General features: G+C 45.5%; 1 long non-coding RNA gene across 1 annotated transcript; it reads left to right on the plus strand.

The window, feature by feature from the left end:
- Window positions 1-5,843: 5,843 nt before the first annotated feature.
- LOC144175555 (uncharacterized) lies at window positions 5,844-9,351 on the plus strand. Its single transcript, XR_013323651.1, has 3 exons — window positions 5,844-6,333; window positions 6,978-7,178; window positions 8,491-9,351. It is a non-coding gene; the product is annotated as an uncharacterized LOC144175555 (long non-coding RNA).
- The last annotated feature ends 2,973 nt before the right edge of the window (window positions 9,352-12,324 follow it).

The following is a 12,324-nucleotide window of genomic DNA, read 5'->3' on the forward strand; positions in this document are numbered from 1 at the left end:
TTTGCCTGCGCCGTCTGGTGGGCTTGATGGTCGAAAACAGCGCTTTAGGTTGGTCACGTGGGGCGTCGATTTTTACGCCGCCTATAGGGAAGACAGGGAACGTCCAAGCTTGAGAGGCCTGCGGAAGCAGAGCGCCGGGATAGACGCCGGCCGCGTACGGAACAAATGGCGCATGCGCAGTCGGGTCCCGGTAAACCCGGTAGCAACGGAATGAACGTAACGAACGTAACGAACGTACTGCTAAAACTCTCGGGCGCTTGGCTTTTCCGCCGTTGTGCACACTCCCCGCGCTCTGGGACCGCCCTGCCCAACGTTTATCTATAAACGTTGGCCCTGCCGGCGTTGAATATCGCCGGAGAAGTGTGCGCTCTGCGCTAGCCTCTGCTCGGGCACTTTCGTGAAGCGACAAGTGTATCAATCGGCGTGTTTTATTTCGCTGTCTGCGACGGCCGCGCTTTGGATTTAACGCTTAATCCTTCGTATTCTAGCGAAGTTACGAGTGCTTCAACCGTACCTGTGTCGGATATTTCGCGTTCTCTTACATGAAGCGGCAACTGTTTGGATACGCAGTGTGCGCTCTACTGTATCCTCTCCTCATGCTCTTACGTGAAGTGCTTCAACCGTGCCTCTGTGCGTGCGCGTGATTTCGCGTTCTCGGGTGTTGGCCGGCGCTGAGGATTTCGAAGTGCCTCAACCGTTCGCCAGTCGCCGCGTAGTTGGAGCGGCTGTTTCTCAAACGTAGATCTACCGTTCACCCTAGATGTGATCGGCTCAACCTTTGGCCCGGAAATTGCATTTTGTGCCCCGATGTTTTTCTGTGATAGCGCAAACGACCATGTTGCTTTCGTTCTTTTTTTTTTCTTCACTAGCGTTCCGTGCTGACGAAACGGCAGTTGTAACTCGCTAAAGTTTCGGCAGGCGCAATGATAACTGGCCTGAGTCCTTCAATGATTTACTACTGCTCGGACGATTTCCTCAGTCAGACAGGATGACCCTTTGGTGTGCGCTTCCGTTGCTAAATGTGTTGTTCCAGGGTTCAAATCTCTTGTGACCCCCCACCCCCCTTTTTCTTTGTCGCTGGCGACCGCTTACGAAAGTGTCTGGTGTGCAAATTCAGTGTACAGCTGACCAATTGCAAAGCGTGGGTGTTATTAAGCTTGTCACAGAGCCTTTGAAGTGATGACTATTGCATTCCTAATGACCAGTTTCCCAAAAGACGCTTCCAGAAGGAGCATATTTAAGCAGTTCTGCTCTCACTGTGTGAATTGCAAAACAGGTGAAAACAATGTGCTATGGTGGCTGTATTTGGCTTAAGAGTTAAGTGTACATTGCATGTGTTGCTGCGGACCAGCCTATTTATTTATGACATACTGCAGGCCCCACACAGGAATCACTCCAATATAAACAAACCGACAACACAGGGTAAAATACAGTAACTTGTAAAAACATACTGTCTCAATTTTCTATATGTTCAATCCCATCAATGCTGCAGACAACAGATACAGGCAGATTATTCCAGTCGGATATGGTGTGTGGGAAGAAGGAAAATTTGAAGACGTTTGTCTGGCGCTGCAGCATTGAGGCATATATTGACACGGCTAAGACAGCAAAGATATTTAGTTATGTCGATGATTACATGATTGTTACTAGGTCGGTGAAGCCAGAAGAAGTAAACCTTTTAGTCAAGACAGTTAAGAAAACATATCTGGAGTGCTCTGACGGCTTGGAATTCACTCATGAATTACCAAATGATGGGTCCTTGCAGTTCCTCGATGTGTGTTTTAATTTCTGTGGAACACGCGTGTGTTGGGCGTATCAGCCACGGTCAAAAAAGGCAATTTTGGATTATCGTTCAGCGCATTCGAAGATAGTGAAAAGGGGTATTGGCGTTAGCTGTCTTCGCGGTGCCCTCGAGAAGTCTTGTCAGCACCAAGTCGCCGATAGTGTTCAGCACCAAGTTGCACGTTTGAAAGATGCCGGCTTCCCTCGGGAAGTAATAGCAGCAGTGGTTGAAAGCCTATTGCGTGACGTCAAGTCAGGGGCACGGCGTCAAGGGCGAGATGAACCTCGCAAAGAAAGGAGGCCTGTGGTCGTCCCTTACGTGCACAATTTCTCCAACCGCCTTAAAAAGGTGGCGGGGAAATGTGGTGCCGTTGTTGTGTTCTCCACCCCAGAAAAACTAGCACGAATGTGCTCTGCTGTGAATGGCGAGAAGAAGGGTAACCGAAGAAGAGGCATGCCACGCTGTTTGTTGGTTGCAAACAAGGTGTTGTATACGAAGTGCCTCTATCTGGTAGAAAATGCTATATTGGGCAGACTGGTAGGTGCATAAATGACAGGCTCTGGGAGCACCGTACAGCTGTTCAAGCGCTCGCTGCGGGGGGCCATTTAGCTGACCATTGCCGCCGCTGCCGGTGCGTTCCACACTGTGTTCTAATTTGCGAGAAGACAGTAACATTGTGCTGTTTTAAGGACCAAGCCAGCCGTGAATTGTTTGAAGCGTGGCGCACCATGAAAGCCGGTGAAAAGTGTGTAAGCACGGCATCTATTAGTTCATCAAAAAAAGAAATAGATTATCTGGATGCAAACTTGCCACGTGCGTAACAAAATGCACCACTTGACCTTGTCTTTTTTCTTTGTGCTTTGAGCATGTTCACGCATGCGCCCTTCCTGTATATCTTTTGATGTGTGTAGTAAAAATTTCAGTTGATGTCTAGCGCTAGTCCTGTGTGGTCTCTACTTTTGTCCCATCTTTACCGCGCTACTTGACCATGTACGTTTCTCCAGAAACGCCTGCAGGCGCTACTCACCTAGGAAAAGCTGCTGAATATGCATGCGCCATTGATCAAAGCATTTGAAAGCCGTCCTGCTTCGTGTTGATTGTGCTAATTTTCCTGTTTCCACTGGCTGCTTTATCTGTATATCACTAGCTAGGTACAGTACTACAGTCTCTAGTGCACCCACATGCATGTATTTTTGTGGCTGTGTTTCTAGGCGAGGCAAAACATTCCCACGAAATCGACATTGCAAGAAAGCCTGGGATGAGGCATCATATTTTATGTTTACTGGCTGATGTTTGTGTCTTTTAAAATGCTCATAACCAGGAAAAGTTCTTGCACACACTCATTTTAAACTTGCATAACCCTGCATCAGTGTTTGCTTCAGAAGAACACTTCGACTAGTTCCACCAGTCTTGTCTTGCCATTCGCAATCAGTGATGCCACAAGTTGTCTACAGAACATTGTACAGGGCAGCCGTGCCTGTTTTCACGACGCTTTGCGAATTTTCATGCACTAATGAAATACTGCTGCTGCAAGTCGCATATTATTTGTATTCACAACACTGCAATTACCGATGCTGGCCAACTTGCTTTTGCACTTTAGTGTCTCTTTAGGCGTCTATAGTGTACCGTAAAACCATTAGGTCCCTCCTGGGCAGATGTACTGAACTATGCTCCTGTGCTATGTCGCTTGTGCATCCCAGTAGATTTACTTCCTCATTCTCTTTTTAAGCATAGCAGCAATTTTTGAGGTGCAAAAAGTGTCGAAACATGAAAAAGTTCAGTGCAGTTTTTTGTGCTTAAAATGAGAGCTACTGTATTTACTCTCATAATGAACCCTTCCCCTACTTTTCTTGTTGAGAATTTACTTTTTTGTCACTGAATAAAAAATGCAGCGGGAATATGTCTTATTTTAAGCATGGTTGCTGATGCTTTAGGCGATCACAGTAACGTAATATCGTGCTACAGTACGCGCAGAAATGCTAAAAATGCATTCCAAGAAAAAGAAATCTCATCCGTAGCCGGAGACGTGAGCGCGAATGCCGCGGCATACAATTTAAAAATTGCGCGTTTGCGGTGCGCCACCTGTTGAATGCAAAACAAACCTTGCGCCATAAAAACGTTGCGGTGTGCGAAGTTCGAACAAAGCACCAAACGTACTCCGCATGTTTAGGCTGGTTCTGCCGGACGTGCTTCGTGCGGGGATGCGTACGCATGGCTGACTACTACGGTGAGGCAACCGTGCGTCGTGGATCGTCGACTGGTAGCCCCAACCCAACGAGGTACCATAGATGCTCTTCGGCAGTGTCTTTATTTTTTGTGGCAAGGTCCTCGGAGGCGTTGCCAAATCACCCCCCCCCTACCCGACCTGGTAAAATCAAGACAGACTGATCAGTTGCAGTTGCGAAGCTACACCAGCGAGTTTTTTTTTTTTTTTTTGCTACGCATTTATTACAGTAGCGGTGGCTTAAAAATCTGGTTACTACTGATCACACTTGCTTCCGTCACGCTGAACAACGCCACGGGTCAATCATCGATGCCGCCGTCTTTCACGCTCAATTTCAAAGGGAAGAACACCTGAACTTCGTCGTTGTATGTTCTCTTGGCCGAGGTGAAAGAACATGTAGCTTAAATTACATTACATTGAGTTGGGCTGGGATTTTTTGACCACGATTTGAAGCACCCGTGCAAAAACAATCCGCATTTCACTTCATGTTCAAATTAATTTATTTTTCCTTACGTAAGATTAAACAATATCAGAATAATGTGTGATTTAATTCTAATTCACAAACAAATAACGCTTCATAGTATGGTCCGAGCAAAAAGAGTCAAGCATGTGTGTCATGCTTTTAACATTTTCACAGATGAATGATTTTTAGCCCATTATCTCCTGCCCCCTTCGGTCTATAAAGGGGCACCCCTTGCTGAGGAGGAAAAAAAGACCAACTGAAAATGCTTTAAAAGAGGCTTTAAAGGAGCCATGAAGAGAAAATACAACTTCGTTTAATTTGAAAGAAATAGGATTCAGTATCTCACTCAGCTGCATTACAGCCACGAAAGATGTTTTTTTAACGAAAAAAAAGCAAGAATTATTTAAAAATTTTCAAATTTTGCGCCAGAGTGACGTGTTATGAGCAAGAATGACGTCATACGGGCCAACAATAAAACATAATTTTCAGTGCGTTAACGGCACGTTAGCATTCAAGTGATGGGGTCAAATGGAACTAGAGGCCCCCTTACAGACGTCCAGTCAAGTGTCGTCGCGACAGGTCAGTTAGGCGGCCGCCAATCGCACAAACAAGGTTCCGTGACGTCATAGAAAAGTTGCGGGAAATTGGCTAGGGGGTCGCCACGGCTTCACACGTTTTTTTTAATATCTCCGTTATTTGTTCGAAGATTACAATGATATTGGTATCATTGTTATCGGGACTAAGCAGTCTTTCTTATAAACCCAACTTGTATTTTGTCTTCATGGCTCCTTTAAACGTGCCGTGTTATTACGTGTTCAGTAGATTTAAACGTAACCGAAATGTGGGAAGCATATAACTGTCCTATTTTGGAGAGAATTGTGTTATATGCAAGAGCATAACATGCAACTGTTCCGCTTCGATTTCGTGAGCGATTGAGCAAGTTTTTTTTTTTTTGCTTGGTACCAACACAAATTTTCCTAAAACGCCATTTTTCATACATGGGAAAATTAAGTGAAAGGCGAGTGCTAAACCTGTACAATTTCTTAATCCGCGAAGTAGATCAGAACATGACTTGGAGGCACATCTTTAATACAGTATGCGCATCACCTTGGAACTTCAGCATTTCTGATTGTGAAACTTGTCAGATGAAGTGGGTAATTGAAGTAAAAAAAAAACATTTGTAGGTTACAGATTGCATATCTGGTTCTCAATAATATTCTCACAACTAAAATAATTCATAATATTACCGTTTAACATGTTTGTGTTTCATAAAATTGTAATTTAAGTAAAAAAATATATTGCAGGTTAGTCATTGTATGTCAAGCTTTAAATAATATTTTGAGAATTGAGATAATTTGTGATATTCTCTTTTTACAGGCTTGTGTTCCACAAGGAGTGAAGGTGTCAGCACAGAAGCTTGAACGAAACTGCCGGAAAGCATTCTACTACTGCTAAGCATTTGTAGATGTCAAAATTAGGAAGTCACAAAAGCAACTCAGCAGAACGACCCATTCCTCAACTGGCCAGTCTCGCCGACTGCTGTCATCAAGCTGCATGAGGTGCTCAACCACGGGCTCGACTGCGCCGATGGGCTTCGCCTTCTAAAACCCACATCGGACAAAAGTGCCACATTCTTCCGCTACTTTCAAGATGATACGACCCCAGCAGCCGCACTAGCTCCTCATAAAACGAAGCTGGCAAGGCAGGAGGACGGTGAGGGCCTGCTCGCTAGCAGCGCTGTAAATCCCCCAGTCAGCACCGTCTACCACTGGTTCTGCGGGTGGCGGAGAGGGCAGTATGGCGACGAAGGAGTGAGCCCCCTCACTAAGCTGGACAGAAGAGCACCAAATCACGTTGAACATTGTAAGTAGCTATGTACCCCAGCACACTCCATATATGGCTACTTTTATGTGACCTGTGCCAACGTTTATGCAAACATGGTATCTCTCTCAGTTTAATTTTCAGCTTCAAGCAAGCTATCATGCAGTGTAGACGGAAAGGTATCGCAAAAACTCTGTTCTGCAGTGTTGAATTCTCCAATTCTGGAGAAAGGCAGCGATGAGCACATGCACAGCCACGGCGCACGTCTGATGCACCTGTCCTAATGAAGATGGCACAGCCTGACTGTGAAAGCCTGTGCTTGTAAAACTACTTTTAAATTATGGCCCAGACGTTCATATGTCTCAGTACATACCTTCGCTCTACTATTTTTGTTCCACTTAGAAGGAATAAATGGGCGTGTGGTATTCGCCACAACAGTGCAGCTCATAATACATCTTTATACGTGGCACAGCTAACAGCAGCCTGGCGTGGGAGCAATGCGCAATTTGAATCAAATTCAATGTGAAGTGAATTTTCACTATTCACATTTGAAAATAATTCATTTGCAGTAATCTTTTGCCATTTACATTCGAATATATGTAATTCGCGGTTGGTTTCTACTATTCGTATTTGAGAATATTCGATCTGATTCACAGTCAGTTTTCACTATTCCTAACTGTTCACAGCATGTCTGGAGGGGGCATTCAGGAAGCTTGACTGGGAAAGCAAACACAGGACAACTCCCAAGAAGCCAGCACCAGCACACCCACAGGGCAAGGCCAACCGGTGGCAGCAGAGCCTGAACAGCAGCAGCTGCCTATGGATACCGAGCCACAGCTGGAGGCCCAGGGCTCAACTGGAAGCAGTCACCAACGTGAGGTGTTGAGGTGTGGCTTGTGCTCGTGCATTTATTTTAGCAAAGCCTAATAATTGTGACCCTTACTCCAGTTACTGGACACCTAGGTAGCAACTAGACACCTGAACAAGATCTGTTTCTCAGCAACACACTCCACTTTTGGAAAGAGCTACCTATTTTATAACCACGTGCATGCATTTTTTCAGGGGTCTCTTGTAGTAAAATTTATTTTTACGAAGGTACAATTGCAGGAGCTAAGTAGAAGAAGGCTACAGGATGCCAAAAAAGACACTCCAAAAATTAAGGCAATCCAACATGACTGCGTAGCATCATAGCAGAAGCAAGACGAACAAGTTTTTCCAATGCATGTAAAGGGGAGCAAGAATGAAGTAGTATTCATATGTCACAGCTAGTGTGAAATTTTGTATGCTGGCTGTCGTATGTCTTCCGAGGCCCTTTCTGACATAGGGAGGGTGCTAAGAGGAGGAGGAATAAACTTTCATTAAACAGCGCTGTGCTGGTGTCTTCAGCCCAGCTTAAAAGAAGAAGTGTTAAACAGACTCTGCCAGGATCCAATCTCATACATAGTGCATACATAGTCAGTTGCATTCTGGTCTTAATGTTTTTTCTGTGTGTTTCGCTGAATAGTCCTTGTATGCCACTAAGGCCCTGTGAATAAAAAGGTGCCTTGCGAAAGCGCTAGGTCAGGGGCTCTCAAGTAAGGCTTTGAGGAACCCTGGGATTTTGAAGAGGCGTTGCTTGGGTTCTGTGAGACTAAAGTGGCTATGGTGTTGTGCTGCTGAGCCCAAGGACATGGGTTCGATACCGGCTGCGGTAGCAATTTTCCTGATAGAAGTGAAAAGCGAAAGCGTCTGTGTGTCGAGATTTCGGCGCACGTTAACTCTTCCTAGCTGTTCCTAGGTGACCAAAATTAAACCCCAGCTCTCTCCACTACAGCGCGCCTCATAAGCAAGGTGTAGTTTCGGTACTTTAAACCTCGCAGTCAATCAATCAATCAGTCATTATTATGTAACTGAACATGGCACTAAACAAAGCTTTTTCTTGTGTTTTATTTTAGTTCAATGAATGCATTAATGTTTGTGAAACTAATCTGTAAATACTTGCGTAGTATTCTCTGGTCCAAACTGGTTATCTAAGCTTGGCAGGGGAAGGTGAGTTCTGTGAACATTTTTCTGCCCTAATGGGTTTCCCGGTAGGCCCATAGTTGAATACCTACGGAACACCCTTATTACTTCAGCAGTGCAAAGAAGACAATAGTAAAGATAGGAGATGCAACAAATTTTGAGTAAATCTGTGGTATATCCTGAACAAATTTTTCGTAGGACACTGCGGAGCTGCAGAAGATCTACGAGGAGTGGTGGCGCCAGCCTTCCCTAGCTGCTGGCAACCCATATTATGCCACTGCCCTTCAGCAGCTGCTGCGGCAGATGCACAAGATCAGAAAGGAGCCCCAGGAAGGAGCCTGCCCATGAAGGCAGGCTTCACCAGCGCCCGGAGGTGCGGCTGTACCGTCAAGGTCCAGCTCACAAGCATTGCCAGGCGTCGCCCTGGGGTCAACCGGGGACCAGGTAGAGTGCCTGCTGGCCAAGAGCTCGGCTAGCAAGAAGGTCAAGCGGTCCTCACGCCCTGAACCTCAGCGTCAGAGATGGGGTGCCGCACGCCAAAGCTCTCGGACTACAGAAGGGACAGAAGGCACCTAATAGGGTGCCCCTTGTGTGGGCCTCTTCATTTAGGGTTATGTTTTCTCCGGAGGTGTGTGAATGGCACTACAAGTCGTAAATGAATAGTGAAAACTCACGGGAAATCAAATCCAATATTTTTAAATGCACATGTCTCGGCATTAAAGGCCAACTGCACTCAAATTTTTCTTTGTCCAAATAAGCAGTCTAAGCTCTTAAAATCACCTTGGCGAAATCCTGAGCTTCGCAAGCACACTGCACACTAGGTACCATCGTTCAAAGTAGCTCCATGCAGACGACGTTTGCACCTGGCGGAGAGTTGCCGAAACAAGTTCCGAGCAGCCTGTGACGGAGGTTGGGGAACCTGTCCCGTGAAGCTCGCATTTCTCCGGCGACTTGCAGGGCGCTCCGCCAGGTGCAGGGATGTGCTCGCCCGGGGTATCTCTGCTACACCAGCGCGCTGTACCGCCGTCGCCATCACATGTTTAAACTAACCGCATAAGCAGGCGTATCCGCGATTTTTTTTTTTTTTCAATGTAAAAAAAAAAAAGAAAGATGAGAAGCCTACAAACTATTCACGCGCTTGCGAATGTCTTGGTGTTAGCAAACCTCTTTTTACTTAAAAATAAAATTTTTACTCAAAGGTAAAAATAGTGCGAAATGAGCACATGCCTTACATTTGTCATTCCTATTGCATTTACCACAGAAAAAAAAAAAGATATTTTATAACTTTTTGGCTGCTTGCATCCCGCGTCCAATATGGGCCATATTTGGGCTGGCCCAACGCCACCTCCATCCTTTAGACCTTTTCAAAAGTTTGATGACCTAAATAGAGTTGTTGTACACGCGGCTATAACGCTTGTGTGACTTTTGCCTCACTCGCTAAGTGAGCCAAAATCAGCCTTTCTCTAAGTAACAAATACATCAGCACAAATATCGGCCGTCGTCTTCGTCAAGTGCGAAAACTAACGAAACTTCTCCTCTCCTAAATAATAGACTAGATTTTTAAAAGTTCAATTCCCAAGTGAAGTATTTACTTTGAGCGTTAGATTTAGTTTATTTGAAAGTAAAATGTTTTCAGCAGCACTTGTCTCTGGTTAAAGTAGAAAACAGTGGCAGATAGGAAATGTTTTCGTGCTTTAGTGCATCATTTAGCTGTGGAAGCTGGCTTATCGTTTTAGATCCGTTTTATAATTCGTTTCCCTATGGGCAGCAAGGCAAAAAATACTGGGTTGATATTCACGAAGCTGTTTGCACATAATGTATGGTAAAAATAGTGATCGATCGCAGCCCGCGTGCGGTTTGTTCCCTTCAAAGAGAGAGACGTGATAGCTGGAGCGTCGGCTATAACAAAAGCTCCTTTTCGAAATCGTACGGGCAAGTAGCGTTGTAAATCAGGGTCCGCTCTTTTAGTAAAATATGCTGTTGGGCTAGTTGGTTCATTGCTTAAGGAAAATCGAGCGCTACAAACGAGGACAGAAAAAACGAAGAACGACGAGACAGATGCGCTACTAACAACTGATTTATTCCAAGGAAAGACAGCGATATAAGTAGCTTGTCTACAAACGCACAAACATACACAAAGGATAATAGATCTGAAAAAGATACTATAAAAACAAAATAGCCACAGCTGAAGACAACAATCGCACCTTTTTATCGCGTGTTGTCTAGGATCCGGTACTCCTTCGAAAACAGGGATAGCGATGCTTCACTGATACAGCCTGCGCTGTTTTTTTTTTTGGATAAAATATGCTTCGCACAGTTCTTGCGCCACGGTGTCACGACTCTTTCCGATAATGATTGTCTCTGTCAGTCTCGGAAGGCATCCTTTGCCACACTCGCGGCAGTGATGAGGCAAATGCGACCCGGTGCCATTCTTCATGGAAAGATCATGTTCCCTGAGGCGGTCATTTACGCATCGGCTGGTTTGTCTGATGTACACCTTACCGCAGAAGCAGTCATCGAAGTATCTCAGGAACGCCTTGGGTATCGGCTAAAATAATTCCAATGCCTTGTTTTAACCCTCTCATGCATGAATTAAATCCAGAGAATACAAAAATTATTTTGCACCAAAAAGTATTCGCAGGGGCCACAAAGACTATGAAAAAAATTTATTTCAAGTGATCAAGAGCCTCTGTATGAAAGTATTAACGTGTCCCCATTTGAGGACATCATGCTTTAAGTTGATATTTTTCTTTGGTTTCAGCACACATGAGATATATAATACTCTAATCATTCTATTGAGCATTCATGCTAAAACACTGGTAGAAACAATTGCAATTCAAAATGGAATGCTGAAGATCAGTCTTGCATATTCAGCTTAGGTGCTGTGGAAGGACTGGAAGCACTCGGGACACAGAGGCACGTTGCACCGACCGCAGAGGTACCTTGTCTTGCTGCAGCAGGCAAGGCTTCGACAGCGGCTGGCGTACTTTTGTTCGCTCTTCTTTGGGAAATGGCGCCCGCCATCGAGCCTCTTTTCCAGGGGCACATGGTTGAACACTCTCTTCTTTATGGGGGCTGTCGGCGAATCGTTGGATGGCCGTCCTCGTCGCTTCGAGCTCTGTGCTGCTTCACCACGAAATATGAGCGCCTTGGCAACGCGACTTCGGAACTCAAGTTGGTCCATTGGATGCTCCACACCTTTGTCCCACCTCCACACAATCCAGGCGTTCACAACTGCGGCGTTTAGTAGATGGAAGAAAATCCTCAAGTAGCCCCTCTTATTCCGGACGTCGTTTCTGTACCTTGCAATCAAGGAATCCACGAGGTCAACACCTCCCATGTGTTTGTTGTAAAGTTCCACGGAGTACGGCCGGGTGGCATCCATTACTTTTCTCTCTTTTCTGTTGTACGTTTTGGTAGTGCCTTCAGGCTGCCGTCCGGCGTAGCTGGAAACAACGTGAACAAGCGAGTTGTCCAGCCACCTTGTCACTGTGATGTTGTCGGCTGAGGTGCAAATTGATGTGCTTCCCCTTCCATCCGCTTTGAGCTCCTTCAAGGGCTTGAGCTTTTTATCCGCTCCTTGCAGACGGTTTGCACGGCATGTACCGACAAACAATATTCCATCCTCTCTCAGTTTCCTGACCAGGGCCATAGATGTGAATAAGTTATCAGCATAAACTTTATAATTTTTCCTTTCAAGTCCCTTGGACGACCTGATGACAACTTCTCCGGCCATACCAATTTCGCTTGAAACATTGGATCGCGCCCCTGTTGCGCCTTGGTATACCTCAAAACGGTAAATGTAGCCAGACACTCCTGCTCTCACCCATACCTTGAAACCCCAGCGCTTTGGCTTACTTGGAAGATATTGCTTTATGGAGGAGCGCCCCTTGAATGGTATCACCATCTCGTCGACGGATTGGTATTCCTCGGGATCAACTGCCGAGCAAAATGCTTCGTTGAGTGCATCAATGACTGGCCTCATTCCAGCTACGCGGTCATTCTGGAAGCTCAGAGTGTCGCTGTTGTCTT

The sequence above is a fragment of the Haemaphysalis longicornis genome, unplaced genomic scaffold (assembly GCF_048455015.1).
Source record: "Haemaphysalis longicornis isolate Haplotype H1 unplaced genomic scaffold, Haemaphysalis longicornis Haplotype H1 scaffold_1, whole genome shotgun sequence".
NCBI lineage: Eukaryota > Metazoa > Arthropoda > Arachnida > Ixodida > Ixodidae > Haemaphysalis > Haemaphysalis longicornis.